Here is a 17,774-nt window from a genome sequence, read left to right on the forward strand (position 1 = left end):
TATAAGGGATTTAGCAGTGAAGGACAGATTCCTTTTTTTCTTTAACTTAAAGGTAAAATATATGTTAACTCTGATGAGCATTTTTGAACTTTGAACTCTCTTACCTTTAAAACCTCCAAATTAAACCCTGGCTGACTCCAAAGAAATAGCAAAGAACAGCAGAGTCTGTTCCTTGGGTGGCTTCAGTGGGACACCTGTGGCATCATTAGGCTGTGTCCAGCACCACCATGGTGGCAGCAGCTCCCATGGACAGACAGACAGCAGCCAAACTCTGCTTCTGCACGCCAGCCTCCAAATGGAGTCACCCAGGGGACTTTTCCAGGGTTATTGCAGCATTATGGCAGCAGGTAAAATAATTAGGCTGGGGAAAGACAGACAGACAGAGTATTATTATCTCTGCTTTACAATGGATACCAGAAAAGTCCTATTTTGCTGCAGCTTTCACATTTCCTCCCTCCTCCAGTTTGCCCAAGTGAGGTTTCAACACAGTATTAATTATGGTGTAATTTATGCCAAGGTATAAAACACCTAGAGCCATTTTGTAATAGCAAACTGACCCAGCTGAAAAAAAGCTATTTTAAACCACTCCATAAGCAATTGTAGGCCTCAAAGGGATAAAAATTTCACCCCTTTTAACCCAATTTTAGCCAATGAGATCATCCACAGTGGTCTGCAGCGATCTGAGTATTTTCTGAGCAGATTTAGGTGGAGCTGTTTAACGAGTACCCAAATGCATCTCTGCCTTCATATGGCGATGGGAACTTATTATCCCAAGAACTAGAAGTGACAGAGATTGTCCTTAAAGCTTAACCTTGGAAAAAAGGCTCAGTGCAAGCAAAGGGAACAGTAGAACTCATGTGGAGCAAACCCCTCACCTCTTTTGCACACACCTTGGTTGAGCATTTTTGCATCAAGTGAGAAAGAGGAAATCTGTGTTTACAACATCTCCTGAGCTCTACAGATGCCTCACAGCCTGTACTGTGTCCTCATAAAGTATAAAATAGTGCCATCTACTGACTTGCATTTTAATACTCTCTCTAGGTGGTTGAAGTAACTCCTATGTACTTAGTTTGAGACCTTGAAAGTTGTATTTTCTAGACCTTCATCATTGTACTAACTCTCTAACTGGGCATATTGCTCAGATGGTACTAAGGCAGCTGAAAACTGATACTGGAAGAAAACATACCAGTGCTAGTAGAGCTGTTGCAAAGGACTAAACCTTCTGGTGTCAACCCAGACCACTGAGTAATCAGGCAAAGATTGGAGTCTGGTCTGGATTTTTCCCTGCAAAACGCAGGAAGATGGAGCAAAAAGTAATGGGGAATGGATTGACAGTTAGTTGTCTTCAGCAACGCTCAAAAGGAATGTTGTTGCGTGAGGGGCACGTGAAATCACTTGACATGTTATTTAAGACAAAAGGAAACACCTGAAAGGAAGGACCAGAGGCAAGGAGATGTGGCTTGCAGTAGTAACATGAGCAGAACTGCCAGTGCCTCTAACACGGGGAAGAAAACCTGTGTGAAAGCTGCACACCTGCAAAGCGGGATGTGTCATCTCCTGCTGTCCACTGTCAGTTAAGGCACTTTAGAGAAAGTTACTTCACAGAATTCATGTTTCCCAGCTAGGAATGCACATTAGGATGTGGGTTAGGATATGAACTTCAGTTTCTTTTAACAATAAAGTCATGGCATAAAAATGAGATCAACTCCAAAGGTAGAAATACATTTCATACTTTCACATTGTTCATAACCCCTCTATACCCAAGTGCCAATCATGAAAGAAAAACAATGTGCCATAAGCACACCTACTACTACTGGGGAGGGTTTGTTTAGATATATATTTAACTCGAGTCTTCAAAGCATGCATACTGCACAGAAAACTTGGCCACACTTCAGGACAGCATTGGTTTGGGTGTAACTTTAGCAAGTAGCACCTACAGTAGCGTGTCCCGGAGGGTGGTGTCCCAGTTCCCAGTAGATTTCCTTAAATCTGACTTTTCCTGCCTCTTTTCATGCTGGGTGAGGTGCACACTGCCTGCTGCCATGCAGTCCTCCTGCAAGCCGTCCACGTTACTGCTCCTTCATCCTCCCACCCTTCTAATTGCAACAGGCTTTGGCTCCTTGTCCAGAAGTCCCTGAGTGACAAATGAATCTGGGTAACTTTCCATTTACCAGCTTCCTCAAAGAGGATATGCAAGCACTTGATTACAGCACGTTATCAGATACCAGCACTGGGATTTTTCCCTCTTCTGTTATTTTTATGATGACGATAAGTTGTTACAGTCTTTATTTTACAAGACAGCCCTCAATGGCTGTGTTGGCTGAACAAGGTCGCTGATTGCTGTGACTTGCCTGCAGGTATAAAGGCTGGTGATTTATGGCAGGGGAAATTCATATTAACCATAAATATCTTAATAACTAGTCATCTGGGAGAGAGAGCAAGCTATGCATCCAACACAGACTAATTGCTGTTTAATGGGCAGCATCTACAGCACTCTGTAAAACAATGCTTTTGGCAGCGGGTGTTGCTGAGGTTATAGAAAGGGCTTTTAATCTGCAAGAGGAAATATGCTACAGCAGTACCGACTGCTGCTCCCAGCTCAGCCCTGCTAGCCCACATCCCACAAGAGCTGATTATCTCATATTAAACAAAGAGACACATTCTCCCACCTCTGGCCAACAACTAGACCCAAAGCACCCAGTCACAGCCAGAGCTGTGCCCAGTCTGGCATCAGTGTGCCAGACCTCTCTCATAACAATGACCTCAAATAGAAAGACAGGAGACATTTAATGCATGAGCAGTGTTTCCTGACAGACCACATGCTCAAACTGAGCCTCACATCTCCCAGTCTCAGAATGAGGGTTGTGAACTTGGCTAAAGGCTCACTAATTTTGTAATATTTTGAGTGTCCTTCGTCCAGGAAGTCCAGGTAGTTTGATGCGAAGTTGGCAGAGGAAGGGGAAGGTGGACACTGAGATGTTGTGGTTTTCTACAGGAGCTTCCTGTACAGTAAAAGGGGAGGTCTGGAGACTTCTCAGATCTGCGTGACCACTTTGTGAACCCCATGTCCAAAAAGAGCTGCTTCTTTCCAGTTTACGGATTGCTATTTTGCTCTTATCCCAGGAGAGACTGCTCTTTGGAGCAATGCCTTCCCAGGGATATCAACCTCCCTGCTCCTCAACTCAGACTTCAAAGGAACCAAATCCCTATGGCACTTTCACTGCAGTGAGAGATAAATGAATCTGAGCATGATTCTATTTTTTTTTAATGTAAAACCATAGCTTTTGATTCACAGGATCTCTTTCAACCCATAGGGAGGTTTCATCTGTATTGCATCCTCTGCAGAGGTCTAAGCCAAAGTACCTCCTCAGGGTTTACACCCAGCTATTAATGAAAATAAAATTACTGCAATGCAACTCATGGTTCTGTCAAGATGTAAGATCATTTACAGTTTCTTTGAGATCAGCTGAGGTCTGGCAGGAAACTGTGTTCATGTATTAAATATGTCTCCTGTCTTTCTATTTGGGGTCATTGTTATGAGAGAGTTCTGAGCAGAAATGAGTGATGAGGAGCCACAAAAATAGTTCAAAGGTCTGGCCATTTCCCCATTTAGCCACACTATTTGATGGAGTGTAACTGAAAACATTATTAAAGTACTCTACTGTTTAAGCAAAACTCTTTAAAGTTCCCTAGGCCAAGAGGAAAATAGCTTTCCACCAATCTTTCCCTTCCTCACTTCTGATGAATTTAAAAGCAGGACCTATGAAATATCACTTATCAATTTTTTTTTTTACTTCAAAATTAGCCTAAAGTTCTGGAAATAGCCTATAAAAAGATTGTTTCAGTTACCTACAGTATATGAAGAGTAGACACTGAAATAATTACATTCTGGGGTGATTAGAAAAACCCCTGTACAGTAGAAAAAGAGAAAGCAGAACCAGTGTTTCCCTGGAAAGCAGAATATGCCATTTGAGGGGTTTCACAAAGCATCGAGTTTTTTTAATCTAATGGTCAAACCAAGATGTCACCAAGGTATAATGCAGTTGGCGAAACACTTGTGGAAGGTGAAAATGCTCTGTCTTGCTGTATTTATTTTCCAGCTCTGCAACTAATTTGCGTATATCTCACACAGCCATTCTGAGGCTCCTGGTGAGCACGGCCTCAAACACACCAGGGCTGCAGATGCTGCTTTAGTACAGAAAGTGTGGAGAAGTTGCTCCACCTTCTCCATGCTTCTTTTTTTTTGCTACTTGTCACTCAGTTCTCACTCAACGCTTTCAACTTTGAGCATGGGTATTGACAGACCAATGTGTTGGCTGCAGATAATTATAATTGTTTAGGTGCTCTAATCTTCTCATGGTCTCCTCTGCATGACCAACAACAGTTTAACATGTCAGAATCTGATAGGAAAATTGCAGCATTAATCACCACAAAACATACAAAACCATCCTCTTCCACAACCACCTGGAAAAATAAAGCCCAGATCCAATTTGCCCAGCACAAATCACTGTTTCCTGCAGAGATATCGGTGCCTCACACCGCACTCTAACTCTGGCACATGGGATGGCAGCTGCTGCCACACCTTAGTGTTGGTTTTCATGGACTGAAAAGTTGCTGCTTCAGCTCTTCTGGAACCAGGATGCAATCCAAAACCTCATCAAGCTCTGACTTCTCCAAGTGAGGAGATTTGTCTGTGTTGAAGATTGGTTACCTGCATGAACCATGCTGCCTTCAAGGCAATTTTTTGGAAATGAACACATCACTTCCCTGCCCCTGCTTAGATGATCAAAGTGGAAATTACTGCATATTCGCTTTTGAAAGCAAAGCCACTGCAACATCACCAGGAAAAGAATTAAATCACCCAATGTGTACAAGTTAAATGTGCTTCTGCACTATCATACTTAATACTTCTGCACTATCATACTTAAATACTTTTATAACACATGCATTATTAAGCTGTAAAGTCTAAAATGGAGAAGGAGGATGTAGGGTTTGGGGAGAGAAGAAATGGATTTCATAAGACCAAGTGAGTTGAGATGAGGCTCCAGGTGTGCTGACTGTGAGCTCTATCTGGGACGTGGACCGAGTGTCACCATCACTGAATTTATTGCACAGAAACACTAGATTTTCTCATCCTAATCATGGCTTTGCAGTGGGATTGCTAATGCTTAACCCAGGGGACTGGAAAACCAACCACACCAACTTCTGTAGCCAAGACACAGACTGAGAGGTGGAGGCTTACGAAGCTGCTGTTGTCAGACAGACTCCCAAATCCACGTGTCAGTAGATCTGGAGGCTGCTTTTCAGCACATTGGCTGAAGTTGCAGCACATTCTCACTATCTTCCCTTCCCCAGATTTTCCTCTATTCTGCAATCAATGCGCAGTGAATGCATAAGGCGATGCCATGCCTGTGCAGGACATTGTACATAAACCTTCTCCGAAACCTCACTACAAATTGAGAAATTTGAAGCCCTCGCCCTGTTTTTTAATTTGAAATAAATCTGACTTGAAGAATTGCTATGATAAATGAACAAGTAGATTCATGGCATCGAGAGTAGTCCCTAAGAGGAAAGGGAAGAATACAGTTTGTCAGTAAAATGCTGGGCAGTTGGTACATAAATTTCTCACAAGCATGAAGACAACTGGCAGGCAATGTCAAAGGCATTAACACCTACCATTGAGTGTAATTATTTCAGTCTGTTACCAGTCTCAGGGTTAATATGCATTTCAAAAACTCTGCAAGAAATCAAAGCCTGGGAGGTCTGTGCAAGCCATTTCAGGAGGCCATAAATTTTATTTTAAAAGGAAGAATTTAGGATTGCATAAACAGTGAACCTTTTTCTACCAAAAAGTATTTTACAGCATCAGCTTTCGCTAATAATCAAGTTGTATTTTATATTAAAAAAATACTGAAATTCAAAATTATATGCACATTTCAGGGAAAAATACCTATAGTGAGAGTAAAACACTAACAGAGAAAGACAAAAAAAAATCTTTCCCCTACATACATTCTTTTTCCTTTGAACACAGTGTGTGGATTTTGATAAAACCCATTTGTAGATGCATTACTCATGCAAATCACTCCTATTCCCAAGAAATATTATCCTCAGATACAGTCATTTCAGCTACTGCGGCCACCAGGCACTTCACAAGCAGCCTGCTCATGAAAATGTCTTCTTCCAAATAAGAGCAAGTATAGTTTTTCAACAATAGTGGCAACAGGAACAACTTGTTGATGGCTGCAGGGAGGATTATTTACACTGAATAGCCACACTGCAGGGAAGAACTACTCTGCTGTATGTGTTTCACAGTAGTATTTTACACCTGGAATTCAGCCATACTTGGCTACAGCAAAGTAAAGCTCAGGACAGGCTTTAAAAGTCTGAGATGTGAGAAATATAGTTTGTGGTTTAGCTAGTGACTACTTCAAAGCTGAGATGGTTAGAGCTAATTAAACCATGCTCACATCCCAAGGGCAACTTCTGTCATTGTGATCTCAGAGGACTTGAGCACCCATCTCTTGGGAGACAGAGAAATGCCCCATGGAAATCCCATTTCCAAAAAGATCTTCTTTCCTCTCCTTGTTTTCTCCAGAAGAAAATGGAAATTGGAGACTATCCTCTACTCTGAAGCATGATTAGGGATGATTTCTTATGAAGTTTCTACTTAGAAGTGACACAAACCCTATCAGGGATGAGAGTGGAGTAGAGAAGCTCCAAACAGCAATTTAAATGGTGTTTAATAAGGATACAAATGAGGGAAGAATAGCCAGCGGTCAGAGGAAGCTCTTTTTTTAAATAGGGGATTTAAAAAAAATGAACTGTTATTATTTTTCTTCTGTGAATCTGTACAAAAAAAACACCCTAACATCTCTGTTTTAAGACACACTGCTCTTCCTCTTTGCTCTAACAACAATCTTTGTATGCATGAGGGAAAATCCATCAATTCTCAGTGCAGTCTCAACATGCAGTCTTCCTGTACATTGTCCTTTTGGACTGAGGAATCACAGAAAGGAACAGGAGAAATCTTTGTTATTCTGCAAAACTCTTGGCTTGGTTTCTCCATGCCATTTCTGACACGTATTTGCCCTTCGGCACCCGCAGCCCCAGGGATGCCAGTTCAAGGCTGCAGCACCACTAGCTGTAAAAAATCTGTATTTATTACCTCTCACAGAACTCAAATTTCTCAATGCCAAACACAATTTTGCAAAGTTCAGAGACCACTTTTCCAAATACCAATTTCATTGCTTTTTCTTTTTTTCTCCCCAGCCTAGGACAGCAATCTGGCTGAACTTAAAACACTTTGCTTGCCATCTTTTATCCCTTGGAACGGCCTTGGGAGGTTTATTGCGTACTGTGATCTTATCACCAGTTACTCCAGCATGTCCTTGGCAGTAAATGGGGTAGAACCTCCAGGGTGTCCCACGGCGGCTGTGATTGCACCGTGGCATCCATGCAAGGAGCCCCTACCCAGCACAATATCATCCTTTTCAAGCAATGCTGGCAGCATATTTCTGCACTATGTGCTCACCGAAAGATTTTGATGGAATATTTATGAGGGCTTTAAATTACTTTGTCATAGTAATAGTGATGCTCCACCACATGCTGAAAGTCTTTCCACCTAAAGGCTGTTGGGCACTGGTAGTGCTTATGGCAGCAGCAACAGAAAGAAATTAAACTCCTTTCTAAGTTATCGGTGTCACTAATTGTTGGCATAGTCAGTGGCTTGAGTAGCCCTAACTTATCAGTCATCCATGAAATAGATTTAATGTCTGAGGAGCAACGGTCAGAAAGGTAATAAAACAACACGAAAATTGTCTTCTTTGAATGTGTTCAGCGCAGGATCTGTTTACATAAAGGAAGGCATAATTTCATGTTTTCCAGCATACATATTCACCAAGATTGAACACCACAAGCTAAACCTTTCTCTGACCGAAGCCAGTTTCTGTGGGATAATGCTGATTTACACCTGCCCAGAACCTAATCTTCTAAATCCAGCCAGAAAGCTTTCTCAGATCTTTGAGGAAAATAAAACCAACAACAGCGATTTTCTCTACATTTTTTTTAATAAAAAGGATAAATAGACTGCAAGATACATGGGAGGAGATAGAACTCCCCTATCTGAAATCAAAGCTCATGGCAATAGCCAAGAAGAAACTGTATCATTTAGGGGCAGATGAAAGAACATATAAGTTCAGCATGATGTCATGGCTGTTTATGCAGTTAAATCGCTCTTTATCGTACACCAGACACATAATGACTTTCTAAGGCTCCCACTGGACGGATGGTCCGTCTCTGTAATAAATGTTGACAAGTTTTATATAAAACTGTATATCATTTTCAATTCCCAGTGTAGCCATTTGAACCTGTGATTAATAACCTCGCAAATCTTATCTGTTTGAAAATAAGAGGAGCTGGGTTTGTTTCCTTCAGATTAGGGTTCAGGGCTTAACAACAGGAAAATAGCCTGCTGAGATCACTCTGGTTTTCATGGCACATAAAAGTAAAGACCAAGAAAATAGAATTTAAAAATATGCTAAACATTCATATCACAAAGCAAATAAGATACTTCATGAGTTTTGATAACATTGATTCATGAATTCTGTAACCAAACAATTGTTTTATATCAGGCAGAATAACTGTGAATGGAGAGATAGGCACTTGTACATTTATATTAAAACACTAATTGGCTGATAAGATGTACCATGAAAAACAATATCCAGACTCTTGATGGTTTGTCAAACTGAAATGAGAAAGCTTTAGGCAAAGACAGACAGAAAAATGAGGCAAGAATTTGGGATTCCAGAACGATGTTTGACTTGGATAGAGCTGATATTCAGGATTGCAAAAAAAAGTGAGAAAACAAACAAACAAGCAAAAAAAAACAACCAAAAAAACCCAAATAAAAAAAATCCTCTACCACCTTGCTGCAATCTTTCCCTGATATCTTAAAATTTTGCTGCTAGCAGTTGCTGGTTTACAGTCAGCACAGTGTCAAGGACAATTTTAAAAAGGAAACTAAAATTACACAGGTGTAGGAGCTAAGTAGAGCAACCCAGTGAGAAGAGAAATTTCCTCAAAAATACATTTAAAAATACACTTCAAATCTGTTTACAACACAGCATATAAGGCATTTCTAGCAGGTCTGGGAAAAGGAGAGCTAGCTCTGAACCTCATTAACCTTATCCTGTTCTTCTCTTATTAGCGCTTTGCACCTACAAGCAAAGTCACAAAGAACAACAAAAAGTATTACTGGGTCCTTTGCCCTAGAGAAAAATGACAGAAAGTATTAAAAAGAGAGCATCTGATCTGTGTTTTTTCACCAGTAAAAATCAAAGCATATTCTGCTGAAATATATCCAGTAATTTGGTTTTCATCTCTCCGGTACACTGAAATTTTTCCTGTGAAATTTGGTGCTTTCTGCCAAGTTTTTAATTTATTTTTGAAATGTAACTTTGTGTCCTGAGTTGTGTGTAGATTTTCTCTTAAAATAGCTTAGAGTTATTGCAATATTAAAAAGAAAAATTACCTTGCCTTTGACTTCCACACAGTGGGCTGCCCACAGAGGCTGGAGATAAGCACAGAGAACTGAGTACACTCTTTAATTACATCTCCTTCATATAAAACTTTTTGTCTGCCTTTAATTTTAAGGCACTTTCATGCAAAGCCAGGGCAGTGAAGAAAACAGATATTTCTCCTTATTCTTTGTGTTCAGTGAAAATATCTGGGGTCACCAATAATTCACATAAGTGAGGAAGGATGGAACTGGAAAATGTGGTAGACTGTGGAAAAAATCAAATAATCTCTGGAGAAAAGCAATTTATCCCTGCATTGGTAAATGTGTACAGTCATGTGGGTTTTGGTATAACACTCATCTCATGGAAAGCATTTCCTGGGGCCTGGATACAACCTAGTTAACAAATTTCTCAGGGAAAAAAAATGAGTTCTTTACATCAGTAAATAAAAATTCAAGCACTGATTAATTTTTTGTTTAAGAGTGGTGGTTTTCAACCATTGAACACCTCCTGCCAGCCCAGGAAATATTCAGTAAACCTCATATTTCTCTCTGGTTGATGGAAATTTTCTGCTTTGTGACAGAGGAAAAAATTCTCTATAAAAAATCAAGGGAGGAGGAGGAGGAGAAGAGTCAGCAAAGTTGATGAAACTTGATAGGTTTTTAGGATCAGAAAAAATACTACATTCTAAATAATTTATGGTCAACAATAAATACCTAGCAATAAAATTTAGTGTTGCTGTTTTAGTTCTTACTCCTGTAGCACCTACAACTTAAAATATTGAGAAAAATGAATTGGTAAAGAGCAATAAGGCAGCTATGTGAATCTGAATGATAATCACTGTCATATGCCACTTCAGAATACAAAGATCCTAACATAAAAACAAATTGCAGAACAATGCAAAGCGAGAGAGTAAATAAACATATTCAATATGTTGTTTGTTTGATCATCAAGATAGGACTAGAATCAGCCTTTGCATCACCACGGGCCGCTAATAATACCACACTATGTTAAGGGTTGGGAAGTAAATGCAACTGATCTCTAATGCAAACATGTGTCACGAAGGAAACAAATGTATTTGTCCACGAGAGGTCTCTAGAGCCCTATATAATCACAGGGTATTTTCCATCTATTCCTCTTCTCCAGCTTTGAAATGAGACAGATGCTTGAGATGGATTTAGCCCTGTTCACTCATGCACCTTTGGAGGGAGGTGAACAGAAGGCATTAGAGATCCCAATTAACATGGACTTGTGTTTGATTAACCACCAATCCAGCCAGATGTGCTGCGGAACTCGCCATGGTCAGCATGCTGTGGTCTGAGACTGCCCTCAGGGTGCAGCAGGTTCACCAAGTTGTAGGATCTCTGCCTGCTGCCCCTGGATCTTTCCTGAGGGCTTTGGATGCTCATGTGTCCTCACCAACTCATGGGGATGCCCATATGAGCCTTCTCTACCAGGGGAAGGAGGATGAGAGTGAATGGGGGGACATCTACAGGAGGGGTGGTAAATGTGTCCAGAGGGGAGAAAGAAGCAATTTGTGGCAACAAGCCGTTGCATCCATGCTTTCCCTGAGCAGAAAAATACACACCAACCCATGGCTTATGAGAGCTTCCAAGGAAAAGAGCAAGTATTGCTTGCTTATCCTGTAGATAAGCATGGGGAAAGGTGTTCTTCCTTGTGAAAACATCTTTAGTGACAAACTGGTTGGTCGAAGGTGGCCCAGCCAGCACTGCAAGCTGGGGGGAGTATTGGAAAAGTGTCAAGTCCTTTTTTAATAGTTTTAACTGGAGAACTCTCATCTGATGGAGGATCTTTGCAAAAGATGAGCAAATAATTAGTTACATAGCAATTTCTCGGCTGAAATAATGGGAATTCCCCATAAGCTGTTGACCTTTCTGGGTTGTCAGCATTTTTAAAAGCTCATGCAACTTTATTATTCAAACATTAACATACATTTTGAACTCCTTACAAATATTTGTCCCTTTCCTGCAGAGCAGTTATAGAAAGTACATTTTTATTCAGAAATCAAATGAAATTACATTTTGGCTAAATAATTACCAACTATTTCTGCTTTAGTCATTGGCTGAACAGGAAGCTGAAGAAATACCAAATGCTTACAGCACAAACATTTTTATATGTAAATCCCATTCGAAGAACACTTGGCAGAACAAACATTCTGAAAGCACTTATAGATGATAGTGGATGCATCTGGAGAATTTCTTCTCACTGTCTCACAAGAAAAGATTGTTTCTTTCTATTTGTCTCAACAATAAGTTGAAAATTGTTAGTCAGTCTCATCATTTACTTCCTAAGCAATATTGTTTTTTCAGTTTCAGTAACTGCTCTTCTGAGTACAGGTAAGATTAAACCCAGTCTATATATATCTTTCCCACAAAATATATCTCCTTGCTGAAAAGCTGCAGCATCCTCAGCACCTGGCGATTCCTCTTACCACCCTGTGATCAAAGACTAAAGGCGAAGACACATATGAAACAGCTCACTGAAAGACAGCAGACTTTACTTTGGAGCTCTTCATCGTTCTGTATTAGTCACAGTAACTGGGATTTGCAGAGAGTACAAATAGAGACCATGAAGGGAAGATAGAAGCTGCACCGTGCTGAATTAGCGCTCATTTTACCAAGTACTTCTGAAAATCCCAGCAACCATTTTTGGCTTGGGCAGCCTTGGTAACTGTTAAACCTAATCAGAAGATGTCATGAAGAGAGCAGAATACTTGTCTAGGAGTTTTAAAGAGGAATAAAATAAGCTTTTACCTCTTCCAACATACATTTTCCCAAATCCCTGTTGGCTGTCATAAGCAGGACATAAATCTCCATAGCTAATACCTTTGTGTATTCTTACTCGGAAATATTTTCTTTTGCTTCCTTTACCAAAAAAGGAAGCATTTCCCTGAAAGATAAACACTGTGTGCCTGAGACCATACACTCACCCAGGTCCTCACGCCCACCCAGGTCCAGGCGAGTGGGGTCTCTGAGTTGGATCTCAGCTCAAACTTCCTCAGATCACAGCCCCGTGGAGCCTTCACGAAGACAGCGGCCCCCAGAAGAACTGGGCTTTGAACAATGAATGCCTTAACTGTGGTTTTCAACTTTTTTTTTTTTTTTCTGATTTGTGGACCATTAAAAATGTTCCAGTGGGGATACAGGATACCCTTTAAAATATGGAGATTTCTGTGTAGCATATGTGAACTCTTCTTCCTTACTCCTCTTTCATGGAGCCCCAGGGAGCTGCTGGAAGCGCCAGCCCTGGGAGATCAAACAACGTCAGGCTCTGTGAATCAGACAGGGGAAACAAATTCAAAAGACAAGGTCCTCCCAGAAACGCCCTCTGGACTCGTTCAAGAAGACAAATTGGAAGTACAAGTCCCACCAGACTGAATGGGGAGAGACAGCAAAGCCATCCCACACTCATGAAAGGAGAAAGCAGCAATGTGAAGTGAGCAGAGATTGCCAGGGTCTCTGGGACTCCAACACTGATAGATTCAGAGGAGCTTTCCACCAGGAGTCACAGTGCAGTGTCAACAAAGCTCTACCTGACGTGGAAGGCGATGGACACCTCTGGGTGCTTTCCTGTTCCTGGCATGTTCATCCCTGCACTTGTACAAATTTGCCCCAGATCCTTGCTCCTCAGTCAGTGAACTAATAAAGTGCCATAAACTATATAATCTTCTATGGAATATTGCTAAGTAATGCTACCAAATAGCATTTAAATCAAATGTCTGGTGCAAGTGAGGAAGGATTTAAATAAAATAAATGTAGAAAAGAATCTCCATGTAATGTTTTAATCTTTGCCTTGAGACAGAGTCAGTCAAGGCCCTGTAAAAGGGAGTGCAGAATCATAACTCATCAATGAAGCTGAGAAAGCCTAAGAGAGAACGAGATGGTTAGAAATGGGTCTTCATCATCCAGCTTATACCAGTTACAGAAGAGCCTCAAATATCAGCAGAGCTTCTCTGTGCTCCACTACTTTCCAAATGTTACTTGAGCCTTTGAAGGGCTTAGTGTTGGCCAAAATCAGGATCCAAGAGTTGAAACCAAACTCCATAATCAATTCCCACAGCAGAAACATTAAGTATTCTTATTATACCAGGACTGGCTTGTCCATGGGAAACTACCATGTTCTGGACATTATACGTGTGAATGCATATCCTGAATTTTCTTATGAGAGTCAATCCATTCCTGTTTGTTTGCATGTAGAGCTGGGCTTCTTTAGCACTTTTTGCCACTACGTCCTTTTCTTTCCGAGACAAATGTAAATACATGGACATAATGTTTATGGAACATATCCTCCACAGTTCAGTAAGGTGAGGGATAACTGAGCTAATCATCACACATTTTGGTGCTTTTCCATGATTTTCTGAATACCAAATTATCCAAGAACAAGGTGCTCCACTAAATATTCAGGCAATGCTAACTGTGCTACTTGAGTTGATCCAGCCATCACTATGAAACCCAAAGACTAACAGTGATTTGAAAGAAAATCCTTGGTACTCTCATAATGGTATATTCAAAACATATATTAAAACTGACAATTCTTCACGGCCATTGGGCTCTTCACAGTCCAAAGTTACAATTTCCAACTTATAACACACAATACAGGTCCTGAAAAAATATCTCATCATTCTTTGCAGTCACAGTTTTAACTATTTCACTGGGGGGAATTCCACAACATTAATGTGATGCAACACATATCAGGGATTTACAGTGGGTGCTACCTTGTTTAGTTCATGGGTCTGACAGTGTTTTGTACCTTTTCATACTTTCCCCATTTCTTCATCGTGCCTGCTCCATGTAAAGGCTGCTGTACGTCTAGGCAGAGCTCAGAAGAGGCTGCAAGGGTGTGTGGGAAGATGCAACAAACGTAAAGTAAACTCTCGGGTTAACATTTAAAGAATGCTGCTATAGAATTGGCCGGACAAGATCTTCCCCAGAGTTTTCCCATGGGTAAAAGACAGACTATAGCTCTTCCTTCCCATGAAAGGCACTTTGATCTCCCTTGATGAAATGCTTTGTGCATTTTGGGAGTTTCATGTAATGGGCTCTGATGGCTCAAGGCTCTTCCCCATCCCCAGAACGTCTGTGCGACAGTGCTTGTTCTGAAAGCCTCACATGGCACAAGGCTGTCCTAAGTGCATTAGAGATCAAGAGGAGCATATTTATGGCTTTGGGAAAAGCTCATTGCAGATAATTTAAAATACTCCTTCTTCATTATGAAAAGCATTCTGTGTGGCTGTTATGTCAAACTCCATGTCATCAGAAAGCTGCCTGACATGTACAATTACGAATTGCTCCACAGTGGCTGCAGAAGAACGCAGTCATGTTTAATAGGACTTATTCTTAGGTCTTTGGACTAAACATTATGTCACACCTCCTGTCATAGATGAGGGTTGCCAGCCCAGCAAAGCAGTGATGTGATACCCATGAGCAGAGCACTGTCGGGAGAGCAGAACGTTTTTCATCAGCAGTGATTCGCACAGGTACAACTTACATCTGCATTTATATCCAGCGGCTCTTATTTTCTCATCTCTCTGTGAGTTATGACACTTAACAACTACTATTTTTTGTGTGGAGAGTATGTTAAACAGGGCTGTATCAGAATAGTCACTTATTTTGTTAATCTAATAGAGGAAGGAAAACATTCCTGGCATTATGGTTTTATCAGCTTATAAACATGTGGTAGAAGCCTACATGTCTTAGAATAACAGGAGAAACAAGACTGGGAAAGGAAACATTGGGCTCTGGCTGCTTTAGTAAAGACAAACACCAGCACAGCACATTGTGCAGCCTCAGAGCTTTTGTCGCTCCTCATCTCTGCAAAACGTTATTAAGTGTTCTTAAGCGCTGAGGGCCTGTAATTATTTTTTTTTTAATTCCTTATCAACATAGTATCCAGCTCTTGCTTGAAGGACATTTAAGATTGAGAACAAAAGCAATAAACAGAAGAATTTCCAGTGTTTCATCCTAAAGAAAGGTTTAACAATTAATAAAAATGTATCACGTGCAAAATTTGAGTTATTTTGCAGAAGGAAAAATTGCAATTTCCAGAAGAAAGGTATGATGGAGTTAAGAATCATCATTGTCTCCTTGTCATCTGATGGACCTGCTTCTGTAAATCACATTCCTGTCACCTATACCAAACAGAAGTTCTGTATCAGTCTCAGTTCTCAGGGGCTGTGACAAGGACTTCAGCCATGAACCAGTCCCAGGTTTATTATGCACGGGGCCATTTCTAAGTTAATTTGACCACAGCATTTGAGGTCAGCACTTAGGACATGCTGTCCCACACACAGCTACCAAGCAATGCAGGAGGACACTTCAGAAGAGCATAGTACTCCTACTCTCCCTTCTATGTCTTTTCTGGAAAACATGATAAATATGTGAGTAAAGCTGCTGGGATGTGTCAGATCTGAATCTCCACCCGCCTGCTGTGGATTAAGATAAAAAAGTCATTCACCATTCAGCGTATTTGGAAAGTCTCTTGTGCACAGAGCAGACACCTCCAGACGTCTCCGTCAGTGACATTATTTATAAGTGGACCAAACAGCTTGTTAGGCTAATTGCTCCTGGAGGGATTTAACTCTATGGAGAAAGCTTGAACAGGGCTCAACTGTTCCAGAGCATTAGCTGCCACTCCTCCCTTTGATTTACATCCCTCGTAAAATTTTATGGCCAGATTAAAATGAACTTCACTTGCACTGTGTTTTTAGTAGCGTTTTTTCTTGTGGTGAATAAAAGCAAAAATCAATTTTGTAACTAATTACAGTGTCAACCAGGAAAGGAAAACACCTCAAAATGGGAGGGGAGGACTCAAAAAGCCCCCCTGAACTGATCCCTTTGGAGGCCCTACTTCAGACACCTGAGGCCTATGAATGTTAGGAGAGCAGCAACAATAAAAAGCCACAGCTTAGGGAAGAGCAAAGACTGATGTGGCTTTTTATGGTAAACAAGAGAAGCAGTCAGGGTTCCAGTAAATGGGAAAAGGGAGTGGGTGGTTATCAGTCATTTAGTCTGGAATGTCTTTTAGTCATTTGGATGCTGAGATTGTTCCTATGGAGAGAAAAGTCTACTTTTGAAATAATTGGTTGCTTTGCAAAGATAATTCAGCCATATAATGCATTTTTTTGCAAAATTATACTCCCTGGGCTACACTTTGCTTCACCAATTGTAAAGCTAGGACATAAATCCAAACAGATTTCTTCCTTGCTTCCTTTCCTCCTTTCTTCCTTTCTTTCTTCCTCTCATCCTCTCTTTCTTTCTTTCTGCCAGGGAAGTACGATGTCACTGAAAATGGCCTTTATATCTCTACAATGAATACATGAAAGATTGCAAAAAGGAATGAGAATAAATAAGCCTAGTAAAATATTTACCACTGTAGACATCAGCATTAAGGCCAGATTGATGGGAAATGCTTAGTTTGGGGCTGACAGCCTTTAAATGACCTCTTTACAAGTGCCTGAATCTTGAAATTCAGCATGCGTGTGAGCTCCAGTGGGACGTGCAAATATTTTGTTAAAGTATTTTGCCGTGTCAGATGCTGGCCCATTGACAGCAGCAGGAATTACAGGTGTTCAGTTCCTCCCAGACATGCAAAATGCAGCTCATCCCAACAAGGCTCCAGCTGCTTCCTTTCATGCAGGACGAGAGCAGATCATATGCTACATTTCACTTCTGGCCAGGTCTTACCTCCATTTACTGCTTTTTTGCTCAAAATTAATGCTTTTGGGCTGCAGAAGCATTTCCCAAGATGGATTTTTCCACAGAGAAAGGAGCCGCAAGAGAAGGACCACTTCATATGGTCAAAGCGTGGGGCTTGGTAGATTTATTTTAAATTAAATAAGTTATTCCATGTGTCCTGGACACAAGCTTACTATAAACTAATTTGAAATCCAGAGAGAAAACCTCCAACAGTCAATTTTTCAGTCCTTCAAGCTGAAATATCGTCCCAGTAGTTCATCACCTGGCAAATAAACCTGCCAGCTCCAAACTTTTATTAATCATTTTCTGTACGCTGCTTGAACTTTTCCAAACTGAACTCCCAAACTGAACTCCAGAGTGCTCTAATTCTCCATCCACTGGTACCAAAAGAAATAAGTAAAGAGGACAAAAAGAGAGAGGTGAAGCTTACGTCATCCTCCTCTGCCTCCTCTAATGCAGGAATGGGAACTTCAGGCTGCCATTCAGGGGAGATACCTGCCATTTGCCCCATAGCACCTTTAGTTGTTGCCTAGTTTCTGCAAAT

This window comes from Phaenicophaeus curvirostris, chromosome 14, assembly GCF_032191515.1.
Source record: "Phaenicophaeus curvirostris isolate KB17595 chromosome 14, BPBGC_Pcur_1.0, whole genome shotgun sequence".
Classification (NCBI taxonomy): Eukaryota; Metazoa; Chordata; class Aves; order Cuculiformes; family Cuculidae; genus Phaenicophaeus; species Phaenicophaeus curvirostris.